The sequence below is a fragment of the Helianthus annuus genome, chromosome 14, assembly GCF_002127325.2.
Source record: "Helianthus annuus cultivar XRQ/B chromosome 14, HanXRQr2.0-SUNRISE, whole genome shotgun sequence".
NCBI lineage: Eukaryota > Viridiplantae > Streptophyta > Magnoliopsida > Asterales > Asteraceae > Helianthus > Helianthus annuus.
In genome coordinates this window covers 86927060-86941888 of record NC_035446.2, presented here as the reverse complement: position 1 = coordinate 86941888, position 14829 = coordinate 86927060, and the positions used below count along the sequence as shown (strand labels likewise).

Below are 14829 nucleotides of genomic sequence, written 5' to 3'. Positions count from 1 at the left end.
AATCTAGGCGCCGCTATCAATGCTCCGAATGTCGAAGCTAATAACTTCGAACTCCGGCCGCATTTGATACAAATGCTCCAAAACTCCGCAACCTTCCATGGGCTTGCGGACGAGGATCCCCATCTACATATAACTAATTTCTTGGAAATATGTGATACCTTTCGGATCAATGGAGCATCAAACGACGCCATCCGCCTCCGTATGTTTCCCTTCTCACTAAAAGACCGAGCGAAAGCTTGGCTCAACGCCCTCCCAGCTGGATCGGTAAACACCTGGGATGAACTAGCCCAAAAATTTCTATATAAGTATTTCCCTCCCGCTAAAACTGCTAAGTTAATGACTGAAATTAATACATATTCACAAGAGGACGGGGAATCCTTATATGAAACTTGGGAAAGGTTCAAGGAGCTATTACGCAAGTGTCCCCATCACGGCCTTGCAATATGGCAACAAGTATCCACTTTCTATAATGGATTGTTCCACACACTAGGCAGACACTTGATTCTAGCTCCGGGGGACTTTTAGGTAATCGACGCCCACACGAAATATATAATCAAATTGAGGAAATTGCTCAAACCAATTTTCAATGGCACACCCCCCGGGGAAATAAGTCTATCGCCTCTTGGGGGCACCTTTCACCTCAAAATCGCCCAGGGCCCCAAGAGTACCTGCGTTTAAATCATCAAACAAGCAAGTCAGAAAGGCGAACTTCTTTACAAAGCAAGTAAGAAGATTACAGACTAAACCTTTGCCTTGCGGCAGGGGTGCCTTCAGCCCCTCGCGATCAGGAATACGGAAATTGTTGCGAATGGTCAAGTTAAAACCTTCTTCACCATCCGCACACCGAAGAATCTCAACCTTGCCCGTGAAGTTCGGATCAAATATCCTCCATAGGGTAGCATCCTCTGATAGTACACTTACAAATCAGTAACACACAAAGAAGTAAGGAAACCGCACAAAAGTAAAAATACTTACCACCACTATTCTCCCGTACAACGGGCCTTGCTTTCCTATCAGGCCTGGTCAACATCATCCGCAGCACCAACAACTGCGAGTTGTCCAGCTTCTTAAACTCAATGGTCTTCAACCTTGGGAACCACTCCACTGTATCAGCCTGGGGAACAACAATATCCTCCGCAAGGATAGTCTCAGCCACATTCCGCAGGGTCATGTTGGCAACAACTACGACAGCTTTAATGTAGAAGAACCATGTCTTCCACTTCATAATACCCTTCGGAGGGGTCATCAGCTTGGGGCTACCATAACGCTGACCAAAAGAGAACAAACCAGTATTCACTGTCAACTGGTAAAACCGCCGGAAGTTTTCAACGGAAAGTTCCAGACCAAGAGCACGAAAAGTGTACTCAAAGTTTTGAATCCGAATCATCCCGAATGGGCTGAGTTGGGAGATATGGATCTTGTAATACTCCAAAATCTCAGCAACAAAGATAGTCAATGGTAACCGGAGGTTACCATCAACGAAGAAATCAGCCCACATGGTGATGTAACCGGCCGAAGCATCGGCACCGGTGTCACCTTCCTATGGGTGTATAAACCCATACTCTTGGGGCATCTGAATGCTGGTCATCAGGATATCAAACTGACCCTTTGACCACTTCAACACTGGTAAGCCTCCGCCGGGGGTAGTACCACCACCTTCTTCTTCCTCTTCCGCTGCCGCCGGCGATGAATGATCTGGGTTTTCACCCTCAACATTGTGTGGATTAGATGGTTCAGCCATTAGGGAATGTAATGAAGAAGACAGAAGATGAGTTCGCAAGAAACTCAGAAACCTTACCGGAATATCAAACAAGTTCTCGGAGAAGATGAAGGATACTCTCTTTCTCTCGCCGGAAATTTTTGAAATTTTGAACAAGTGAGGGGAAACCACAAATGGTTTTCCCTTAAATACTCATCGCAATTAATGCGAGGTAGTAACCGAATCATCACGTTTGAAAAGAGCGAGTTATGCGATGCCACGTGTTCAATGACGGATCCACTGACGGTTACCACGCGCGAGTGGCCGCCCACGCGCCTGACAAAAGAGACTTTCACACTCCTGCCACAGTGCATTTATGACCTTGGGCAGTGCAAACGTCCTTTCATTTCAGCACATGCTAGGAAATCCTACCAACTTTCACCAACTCACACGTGCGTTCAGCCACGTATGAAACACAAAAGCGACAACATTATCCAAAAATAAGCGGCATGCGGTTTCTCTGGTATACCGTACCATAACCCATACCGCATGTCGTTTTTTACATACCCCTCAAAAAAGGAAAAAATATATATCTCTACATTATGTAAAGGGGTATAACTAATATCCTCATATACCCACGAGCACACGTGGAATATGCGGAGATGACACACACGAGCCTGCACAGGTGTGTCAGATGCTCAGAACCAGGGTTGCTCTTTGGACTGCGAAAACCGCTTCTCGGGATGAAGCCAACCGCACTCCTTCAAACATCTTCAAGCTTCAAATCCCTCGTGTCCGGTTCACAACCACAGAGGGTGCAAAAACAGCTTCTCGTTAGGGAAAAGGATAAGTATGATGCGCGACCGCACATCAGCAACCCTGACTCCTGATCCTTCAAGAGCCGCATCCAAGCAAAACACTCTTTTAAAGCGAGTTTTTTGTTAGCAAGCCGCAGACACTCATGAGTCATTGCGGTTACGCCTCCAGCTCCGCGATCGGTAGCTACGGAAGAGCCACGACTAAGTCATCACACAGACGAACAAACCTACTTCCAGGAAAACTGAACTGCTTCCCATTGAAGCGTGAAGGAAAGTGGCTACAGAACAAGTGCGGACGAGATTTCTAATCATCTAAAGGGATCTCGTTGAGCAACAAGCCAAGGAACAGTGGTAACAAGTCTGCTTATGACTTTGTTCGCCCACTTATGGGCTAGATAGGTTAAACAATGGTGGGCACAACCATGCCTATGACCATGTTTATTTGACCATTATCCAGATTCACATTGTTCGACCAACCACGACCAACAATGACGCAAGTACCTCACATTGTTCGACCAAACATGGCTAGCAACGTAAAGGAACGAGGTAACCGCAAAGGACGTGCGGTTACTTGAGAGCTAATTGGAAGAACATGAACACCCCATAAAGTAGGGATCATCATTATATGTCCAATTGCTAAACATAGAGCTTGAGCAAAGGCACTTACAGGATTGCATCAGCTACCGCAGAGGTTACAACTAGATTTGCGATCGCAGACGTCTTCCGTCACCGTCACAAATGTTGGTTCGAAGCCTGCAAACATCTTCAGTCACAATCTCAGAGGTTGGTTCGACACACTAACAGCTGGCAACCGACCCTGATGACATCAGGAAAAGGTAGACCATACTACCAGATAAAAACCCTAGGCTGAGAATTTCGCATCAGACGAAACTTGCTCACCGGTACGGAAGAGACGTCACATGACTCTACCGGATCCCCGGCTTGATTTTCTAGAAGCAGGAGCCATCTACATGGCCTAGAATCTTCTCCAAACTACGAACTACCTTCTAGACACCATAGTCCAGTACTCCTCCCACTTGCAACTTGCATAAGGGAGCAACACTAGACTAGGGGTACTTGAAGAGGTATGGTCCCAGATATCCCGTCAACACGACCGCGAGTGACCATTACCCTCATCAAAAACCCCACCAGCAAGAACTTATCTGTGTCTGTGCGGGCATGCGCGAACACAGATGTCGAATCCAATCGGTCAAATGATGGGAAAATAAAGATAGGCATAAGCGATGCAGCCTAGCACCGCATCCTATGAATATCTCCTTACCTGGTGTATGAAAATGGGTGTACGCATAGCGATGCAGCCTTGCACTGCATCCTATGAATGTTTTCATCAATACAAGGGATCTGGACAACAGCAACAGTCACCACGAGTGGCGATGCGGCCTGGCACCGTATCCCACAAACTTAGCCAGAGTGGGAATGCAGAAACAACAGTAGTTACCGCAGGCAGCAATACGGCGCGGCACCGCATCCTGCCCACGAGGCAAGTGGGACTGACATCACAGAGCAAGTGGCACCAGTGACAGTCGCCTGTCAGCCCATATGTAAGCAACAGACTGACACTGCAGTAGGATGTGGCTTCACCTCCACAACTGACAAGCCTGACACACCTACATAAGGGCGGCACGTTGTCAGTCTGTCCCCTCCTTCACTCCTCGGCTATAAATACCAACCCCAAACCAGGTTTGAGGTATCTCTTCACAACTCTCTCACTACTACTACTATCACACTTTGCTTCCTAAGCAAATTACTGATTCTCACGCCGGAGAGTGGTAACAAGGAGCACCCCCACCCCATCCTCCTTGTTACGAGTCACGGCTTGTTTCCTTGTGCAGGCGTTCAACCAGTGGATGATCCAGTCAGTGATCCTCGGGAGGAAGGGATTAACCCTTCTTGATGAGATCAGTGAGTTAACCCGACCTGGTTAACCATTGTTTCATCAAACACCATCATCCACCACAATCATTAGAGTTTAGAGTGTGTAGTAGTCATGAGATCCAAGATTGATCGTAACAGCCTTTGTCAAACTATGGCCATGTTTGGCCAAACTCTTACATCACTTAGTGAAGACAAGTCTTTTATGTATTACTTTAGATTTTTAAACTTTGGTTAACTTTTTAATTTGGTTTGTATTAGTGAGTTTAATTACTAGTTTTTTATATTGAAAATGAATTTTATTATATCATCTCTTCATGTTTTGTTGATTCCCTCATTCGTGTCTTTACGGTTTATATAAAGCACATTAACTTCCTAAAAGGGGGTTAGAAGGGTGGTTTGGGTAAAGTTCTTGCCTCGTTTAGTGTATAGATCCTGCGAGGACTTGATTCAAGCTTATTAGGAATTCCTTTGAGGCAAGAGGGAAGTAAGAAAGGCTTGCATCCTTTATAAATAAACTACTATTAAAACTTTAAACCGACCTTGCGGGACTGTATCCCTGCTGACTCAGACCAATATTGTCGAGGGTAGCGTTGCCTCCAAAAGAGGTACATGCCAGATTTTGTGTTAAAAAACTTACTTAATTATCTTCCAATATTCTGGCCTTGCGGGACTGTATCCCTGCTGACTCAGACCAATATGGCCGAAGGTAGCATTGCCTCCAAAAGAGGGACATGCCAATATAACTAAGATAATCTCTTAAAAAACCCAAAGTGCGAAAATTATCAAAGGATACGTAAAAGATAAGTCGGAACCAAGCGATTCTATCTTGTCTATTTGTTTCTTTTGTCATTTTAGTTTCTTTCTTTATTTTAACTATTAAAAATCTTTTCTTAAAATTTGGTTAGATTAGACGTTGACGATATTCCGGTATTAAAAACCCTTATGTCCTTGGACGACCTCGGTATCTTACCATCACTATACTATGCCAACGATGGGTGTTTTTGCCCTAGCGTGTTGTAAAGAGTGATAGTGTTATATCGTGTTTTATAAATTTAAAGCTTGATAAATGAGTGAAAGGTGCTTAAAAACGTATTAAAAATTATATCACATTCCAACCACGCCAAGTTTTTGGCGCCGTTGCCGGGGACACAAGGATTTTAAGAAAGTTTAAATTCAACGGTCTAATCATCTTCTTTAGTTTTTCTGTCCAAATTCTTTGTTTTTTTGAAAAATTTTCAGTTACAGAAGCTTTACACGGGGCCGTCCTACACTGACACGGGGTCGTGTTTACTCTGCAGCAAGTGAAAAACAAAACTTTTTCACAGAAGGTTCACACGGGGCCGTGTTTCATTTGACATGGGGTCATGTTAAAAACGCCCAGTATCAAATGAAACGCCGTCCTAGACACAAGGCCGTGCTAACCTTCTGTGTTCACAAAAAAAAAATTATTTCCCGAAACCCGTAATCTTCTAGGTACTATCCAAACAATGGATTATTACATGGAAGATTCTGACTATTACTATTATGATGATTATGAGGAACCATATTGTACATTCGATACAAAATTGTTACATTTTTCAACCATCAACCTCATACACAACATATGAGGAACCAAGGTTTGAGCTCCCAAAATCAAGCTTTGATTGGGACATTCCACCATTTGAAACATAAGAGAAACCACCCATCATCATTCCCGAATCCGAAAGCCTCATACAAAGTCTCAAAAACTTAGAGCTCTTAATCAAGCAAGCTCGTGCAAAAGAAGAGACCATCTGTATAAAGGAGGTAATCATAAAAGAGGTAAAACCTCAAGAGCCAAAGGAAGAGGAGATACTCAAAGAAAATTCAACGCATGAAGATGAAGAATCCAAACCAAGCTATATGGAAGGTAAGTCTATAAAGGTAAATTTCATAGAGGAGCAACAAGATCTACAAGAAATACACATTCTACAACTCTCTTTTCAAAATCATAATTTGGTTCCATCTCATGCTAAGTTATTAAAAGAGTTAACCACTAATCCTAACATCAAAGAAATAGCAAGTGTTAAATTAACTAAAGATCAAACTTCACTAATACAAGATGAACAAATTGAGTTAAACATAAACCCGGTAGCATGTTTTATTCAAAACGTCTATATTAGTAACATTTCAATAGATAAAGATCTTTGTGTTAATATAATGCCTAGCTATGTATTCGAAAGATTGAGTATTGGTGATTTTTTTCCAATCAAAATTCCTATCCTCTTGGCTAATCAAAAAATTAAACACGGGAATGGTTGAAGATGTTCTCATTCAAACAAAACAAACGGTTGCACCAACCGAATTTATCATCTTAGATGATGCCCCGCTTGTGTTGGGACAACCATTCATAAAAACCTATCAATCCTTGCTCAAACAAAAACACCAAAATCTTCCCACTAAACTTAGGGCCGGTAAACAAAATTTTAACATAATTAAATCAATGAAATATCCAATCAGCAATGATGACCCCTTGTTGGAAGATGAAGTAGAGCCACCCGATACGGAGTAACAAAATGACCAATTCATAGAAGAGGAAGCCACTACCGAACAAACCTTTTCAGCCATCGACCACGATAACGAACCAAAGACTAAGCCATCTATTGAAGACCCACCTTCTCTTGAACTCAAGGAACTTCCAAAAGGATTAGAATACGCATTCTTAGATAATAAAGGTAAGCTTCCCGTCATCATCTCCTCGTACCTCACTTCATGAAAAAGAAAAATTACTTAACATACTAAAAAAAGCACAAAACGGAAATCGCATGGAAGCTAATGGACATTAAAGGAATTAGTCCTTCCATGTGCACACATCAAAATTTAATGGAAGATAACTAAAAAGCGGTGATCCAAACACAAAGACGGATTAATCCTAACATCCAAGAAGTAGTAAAAAAAGAAGTCATCAAGCTCTTAGACGCCAGACATATATACTCCATTTCCGATAGCCCATGGTAAGTCATGTCCAAGTAGTACCAAAAAAGGAGGAATGACGGTTGTGACCAACGAAAAGAACGAGTTCATACCAACAAGAACCGTCACCGGATGGAGAGTTTGCATTGACTATAAGAGACTCAATGAAGCCAGAAGAAAAGACCATTTTCCTTCACCCTTCATTATCAAATGTTAGAGTGATTATCCGGTCATAGATTTTATTGTTTTTTAGATGGATTCTCTGGGCACTTCCAAATTCCTATCGCACCGGAAAACCAAGAGAAAACCACCTTCACTTGTCCCTTACGGGACTTTTGCATATCGACGCATGCCATTTGGACTATGCAACGCGCCTGCAGCATTACAACAATGCATGGCGGCCATTTTCCACGACATGATAGATAAAACCGTGGAAGTTTTTATGAACGATTTTTCTATTTTTGGTGATTCATTTGACTAGTGTGTGACATCTGTGTCACTTCAACCATCAAACAAATACCAAATCAATGAAATATTGTATTTCATACTTGGGATTTGTAAAAATATGTGTATCATTTGCACATATCAACTCTTGTTCGATTTCGGGCTCTAAATCGCTTTCTGGAAGGTTATACGCGCACTGATGCGTAAATATAACCAGTTTAATGCAACAAACACTCCGGAATAGTGACATAGGCTTAACATACCCTAAATAACCTTTATATAACTTAGAAATAAGTTTTGGAAGGTTTGGTATGCCGAAATCAAGTCTATTCGCTTACAGGGACTAAATATGACAAACTGCGAAAGTATGCCAATTTGAACTATAACGAACATTCCGGAACATGATCATAAGTTAAATACACCCTAAACATCCTTTACATAGCTTAGAAATAGGCTTTGAGGTGTTCGGTGTGCTAAAATAAACTTTTTGGTCATTCAGGGACTAAAAGCGTCAAAAAGTGCATAAGTTTGCATTTTCGCGCATAACTTACGTTCTGAATACATCTGGACATCCAAAAATTTATACAAGCATTAAAATATTTTATTTTAGTGTTTGGCATGAGAAAAATCCATTCGTCGCGCAATTTGGATCGTTTTTCGCGCTTATACGCATTTTGTCGTAATTAAGCGAACATCGCGATCATACGACCAAACGAACCGACATCCGGCATATTTTTGAGCATGTTTCAAGTTCCCTACACTTTAACTTCATTTTAGAGCCTTGAACTGAGGTTAACGGGCTTAAACGTGCCAAAAATGGGCCAAAATACATGTTTCTGAAGTGCAGGGACTAAAAATGTAATTTCTGAATAGTTATCCAGGCGGGCCGCGTAGGTTTATATGTGTATCTTACGCGGGCCGTGTGAGAGGCCCAGTAACATAAAACCATTTTCTGAAACAGCAGCTGGTATTCAATGAATTTGGGCATGCTTTTGATCAATCTAGGGGCAAATTTTGATGGTTTTCTAGTACCCCTAGTATTATAGAACAATGGGCACAAGTGGAGGGTCTAGATCGAAGCTCGTTTCCCGATAAACGATCCTAACGGTTCTAGAAATCCTATAAATACCCACTTGCTTTCACTTGCATTCCTCACATTTGATCAGATTCAAAGCTTTCTAAGTGGAAGTATATGCTTCCTACCTGAAAGCGAATCAGATCAAATCTTGCGGGGACCTTCTGTAAGTATTCTTTCGCGTTTTTCATTCGTTTTAGCGTTAAAGTCAAAATTGCGTTTGACTTTCTGCATTGACCAGTTTATGGTCAACGCAGAGTTCGTTTGAACTTCATAACGTGAGCGTAATCACGATGGTTATAGTCCCTAGTGACTATACCTACTGATTACCACGTTATCTAGGCTCAGTGACGAGTCGTGGTTTCGGCCAAAATGCGTTTTCTCGCGTATTTTGTAACCAAACTACTCTAGGGTATCAAAACCATTTGTTTTGATACCAAACCTGTTTTCTAACTTAACTAAACATGTTCTAGCATGTTTAGCTCGTCACTTTTAGATTTATGCTTGTCTAGGGTCGTAAAGGTAAGCGATCTAAACAATCGCTTATACTTTCGAACCCGACCCATTTGGTTGATCTTTAGGATCCAACCAAATACATTAGGTGACCATAGTTGTATAGGGAATAACCTTCCGAGGTTATACCTTATGATCACGTCGTCTAAGTAGTTGTATGATAGGTAGTTTATATGCCTTAGGAAAATTACCAAAATGCCCTTTTTACGCATAAATTCATTTTAAGCATATGTAACGTAACTTTTGACATCTAAACTGATTTAGTAACAATATTAAACATGTTAAGGCATATTTCACTTGTCATAGGGCTAGTTAGGCGTTCCGAACGCGTTTTACGCGAACGACGCGTTAAAGTAGCATAAGCTACCTAAACGGGTCGTAATGGGTCATAAGCACTTAGGTTAGGTTTCATTTTAGTATGTAGGCTTTATTAAACCATATCATATGAGTTCCAATACTCATTGGGTTTACGAAACCTCATACTATCCAATCTCCTGATTTAGGTGCGGTAATTTATGTAGTTATCTATATAGGGTGCCGTTTGATTCCGTGATCCCTCTCGCTTTGCTTGGTTGTTGTTCAAGACTTCTAAGCACCCTCAAGTGAGTACATAGTACCCCTCTTTTACTGTTTTCCAAACGTTTTGGGGTGAAACACATGTGCCTACTTGTTACTTTCATGCATTTCATGTTTTCATATCATATACTTGCTATGTTCACTAGTACACTATTAGTACATGATTTCATTATGTTTTTGCTATGTATGTCCATTGTGTGCGTACTTAGTACATCGTTTTACATGACATTTTATGCTATGTATGTTCGTTTAGCGCATACTTAGTACATTGTTTTACATTACCTTTTCATGCTATGTATGTTCATCATACTTAGTACATTTGTTTTACATTACATGCTATGTATGTTCATCATACTTAGTACATTTGTTTCACATCACATGCTATGTATGTTCATTTTGTTCATACTTAGTACATTCACATCGCATCACATGCTTACATTTTGGTATGATATTTGGTTTGTTTAAATGGGACAATGTACATTCATTAACATTGATCACGCCGCTCGGTAGTAGGTAATGGTACCATAGGACTTGACAAATCCCGTTCCTAAAATCCTAGGTTTCTTTGGATGGATGGAATGACCGAATTCGAAAACATTTCTTTTTGATAACTTTTACTCGAAGGTTATCCTGCTGTCTCAAGGCTTGAATGTATGGAATTTTCACAACACCGCATAGATGTTTGTATCAGTATAGCATGCATTTCCACAAAACATAACATTGATTTAAACTGAGTTTTACTTCAATACTTTGTTTTGTGCATATTTCACTTGCCATACATGACATTTTGTTTACACATTACATGATTGACATTTGACATAGACATTTTGACATGGTTTTCACAATGACATTTGAAAATTGGTTTAGACATGGGAATTTACATTGGTGGTTTGTTTGGGGTGAGTGATTTAAGTAACGAGGCGTGTGTAATGTGATACAAGCATGGTGGATACGCCGCTGGTACTTCCTATATATAAGTACTTGTATTATATTACATGTCGTAGCGTTATTTAAATCATTCAATTTGGATTTACACATTCTTACACAAATAACATATTTTTCACAAGACATTGTTTTACAAAAACAGTTTGTTTTATACAAATTCATTTTACTCGGTTATTCATTTAACCTTACAATCATTCTTTTATCTATTCATATCTATCATCGCTTTTCAAACGATTTATAAAACAAAACATTTTACAAGGATCATGACTGATTTTTGTTAAACAACTTTTTCTAAACTTATAAGTCATGAATCCTAAATCAATAAAACATATGTACTCGCCGGCATTTTTATGCTGATGTACCTATTTTCACATGTGTTTCAGGAGATGATGCATAGGATTGATCAAGATACACATAGGCGAACTTGGGCCTTAGTGACAATAAAAGATGCAAGACTAGTTAATTTTGTTATACTTCTTTGTTTGTTAAGACATTGTAACTCTTTATCAATATAACAACATTTTAATTTTTCCATGTGTTATGAAACAATGATTCTGTTACAACACTCCCCAACGATTCCGCCACGTTTTGTAGTTTTACGTGGTCCGGGTGTGACAGAAAAGTTGGTATCAGAGCTCATGGTTATAGGGAATTAGGTTATTAGTAATGCTTTAACCTAGTCTATAACCTTCCTAGGACCCTAACGTGAGTTTACTTGCGTTTAGTCATAAAACAATACCGTCACCTATACTTAGGCGACAACCACAACGAAAACACAAAATTCAAATCTGCTTTGAAAACTAATCATCTGTTCTAGGATGATAGATTTCTAGGTTTTGAACCCTTTGTTATAAGGTTTTGAACCCTCTACATTTTCAAATCTCGTCAAAGTTTGGGTCTTTTGATGTGAACACGTGCAAACTGGAAGGGTGAATGCCTGTACTCTGAGTTTTCTGTCTAAGGATAGAGTGTTCGTACAAATCCGCAGTATCGGAGCAGTCACTCTTACCTGGGAACTCTTGGGGTGAGTGTTCACTTATAGGCAAGCATGTCTTCAGCGATACATTATTATGACCCGTTTGCTTTGATTTGTCACCATCTCATTTGTTTGCCTTAGGTAACAAACAAATGATCGCAATTCTTATGCATTGCCTTTCTGTTTTGTTTATCAGATAACATTTCATTTGTTGCTTCCTATGTCCTTCATTTTCTTCTAGAATGTCTCTTTACCTCAACAACGGTCAAATGTCCGAGCAAGCAGCCAAACTTGCCCAGCAAATAGGCGAAGTAATTCTGAAGTCCGTGGATTTAGGTATTGCCATGTCTCGCCTAAAAAATGGAGCCACTCAACAGTCACTGAGGAAAGTAGAAGTCAAGCCTGCACCAAAATCAAGGAAGCGTAAGGCTTCAAAGAAAGCCGCAACAGTTGCACCTAATCCAGCAGGACCTAGCCAAAAGGCAACACCACCTGCTAAGAAGCAATACAAGGGAACGGCACAACTATGCGACAAATGTAACGGGCATCACCAAGCTCACCTGCAGTGTCGTGTGTGTGTATCATGTGGGCGAATTAGTCACCTGTCAAGTACTTGTCGAATCAACCCAAGCCAATGTGGTCCAAGTCAACCACAAGCCAACCCTATCCGAGCTCATTTTCCACGTGGATCGTGCTACAGCTGTGGCGAAACGAGCCATTTCAGAAACTAATGCCCAAAGATTGTCAATGCAAATCCAACCCTTGGATGAGCATTTGGCCGAACAAAGGATTTTGCTGTCTTATGCCTTTGTTTCTTTTGTTTTCTTATATTGTGAAAAAATCTGTTTTGTTCATAAATAAAAGTCGTTGTTCGCAATTCTGATATACAAATGTAGTTACATGTGTGTATGGCATTTCCCAATGATATCTACATTAAGGAGCTATGCTCTTTACAAACTACTCTTGTGATTCTCCCTTTCAAGTGATCGCTCATGATTTCCTCAAAAATTTTAATTACTCGTTTCATTCTAGGAGACGAAGTACATGAAATAAAGTGACATTATGAGTAATCGTGCTTTTGCACATCTGTGCCTTTGAATCCCTGGTTAGATAACTAAGGGTATTTTCAAATCTCAAACCCATTACGTTCAGATTTTTCAACATGCATAACATAAGGTTTCAAAACAACCTCCATGATTTCAAAAACATTTTACATAGTCGAAAACATTTTTAATATAGTGTATTTACTTAATATATCAAATGCACGACTTCAAAAACCTTGTCTATATTTTCAAAAACAACCTTCATGATTTCAAAATGTTATTAAACAGTATAATCACTTATATCAAGTGCATGATTTCAAAAGCATCATTCATGTTTTCAAAAACCTTATACATAATTTCAAAATTCATCTTGCATGATTTTAAAACTTTTTTTTTAAATATACCTACCTAATACACCTACTTTATGATTTCAAAAGTATTATATATAAGGTTTCCAAAAACATTGAACACATTTTAGAACCCCATGCATAGTTTTCAAAATATTTTCCTCATACATTGACTTAACCTTCAATTTTCGCTTCATATGTTACCTTGGCATATCTAGCATCTCAACTTCATAAGCATTTTTACTTCATGTTTTGACTTAAGCACATCCAGCGCAAGGTTTCAAAACATCTTCAATTCCCAGAATCCATGTGGGATCTTTTTATCTTCACAATTAGATCCTTGTGGATAATTGTCATTCAAATTAGAATCCTTAATTGGATTCCCTGTGTACCTTAATTCGAATATTTCGGTTCCTTGCAATCGAAATCGAATTTCCTCTTTAAGATCTATCTATATTCATAGTTAGATTCTTGATAACATTTAAAGTACCAAATGAAATCCACGTAATGGTTCCTAGTGTGCTTTAAATACTTGTGCGCAATTAGCAAAATGATAACAAATTTAAAAATCAAGTTAAATAATTATGTGATTATGTGTTTATGCACCTTGTGTTTTCTTTTATGCATTTTGTGTTTTTGAATACTCTGGATATCATTATCCAAATCCTCGTAGAACCTTTTATATCTTCATATGAGGGATTCATAGTAGTACATTCAAAAGGTACTATCTCAAATCCTTAATTGGGCTTCTACGTGATAGTTAAGACCCATGGATTTTATAGTGCCATTCCATCATTCAAAGAGACCCCTTTTAGTGGTCTAGGTCAAAAGATTGATTCAAAATCTGGTTATGAATGACATGTGATAAGCTGAAAAGACTCATTGGTTGTCTATTTAAATCATCTATTGATTTAATTGAAAGACCCTATAGTGGTCTAAGCACATTCATCACCGGCTCGTTCATTGTTTCCTTCCCCTACACATTATAAGATGCACTACGTGACTATGCAAGGAATTACGTAATTATGGATGCATACATAATTACGAAGTTCAGTGCACGGAAACCACAGTAACATTATATGTACTTGTATATAAGTGTCCCTCTCACATTGCAAGCATGATGTTATTCAAAGCTACTAGAAGTTCAGGATTCTAACCAGTGTTGTTTGATCTTTTCAACTCCATGTTTCAAGCTCTCACAAGTTTCCTCTAAGATAAATTTCGGGACGAAATTTCCTGAAGTAGGGGAGACTGTGACATCTGCATCACTTCAACCATCAAACAAATACCAAATCAATGAAATATTGTATTTCATACTTGGGATTTGTAAAAATATGTGTATCATTTGCACATATCAACTCTTGTTCGATTTCGGGCTCTAAATCGCTTTCTGGAAGGTTATACGCGCACTGATGCGTAAATATAACCAGTTTAATGCAACAAACACTCCGGAATAGTGACATAGACTTAACATACCCTAAATAACCTTTATATAACTTAGAAATAAGTTTTGGAAGGTTTGGTATGCCGAAATCAAGTCTATTCGCCTACAGGGACTAAATATGA

The 14829-nt window shown here is 39.5% G+C and overlaps 1 non-coding gene across 1 annotated transcript; it reads right to left on the bottom strand.

Annotated features, from left to right (window-relative positions):
- Window positions 1-330: 330 nt before the first annotated feature.
- LOC118486949 lies at window positions 331-437 on the bottom strand. Its single transcript, XR_004880116.1, has one exon. It is a non-coding gene; the product is annotated as a small nucleolar RNA R71 (small nucleolar RNA).
- Between the last annotated feature and the right edge of the window lie 14392 nt (window positions 438-14829).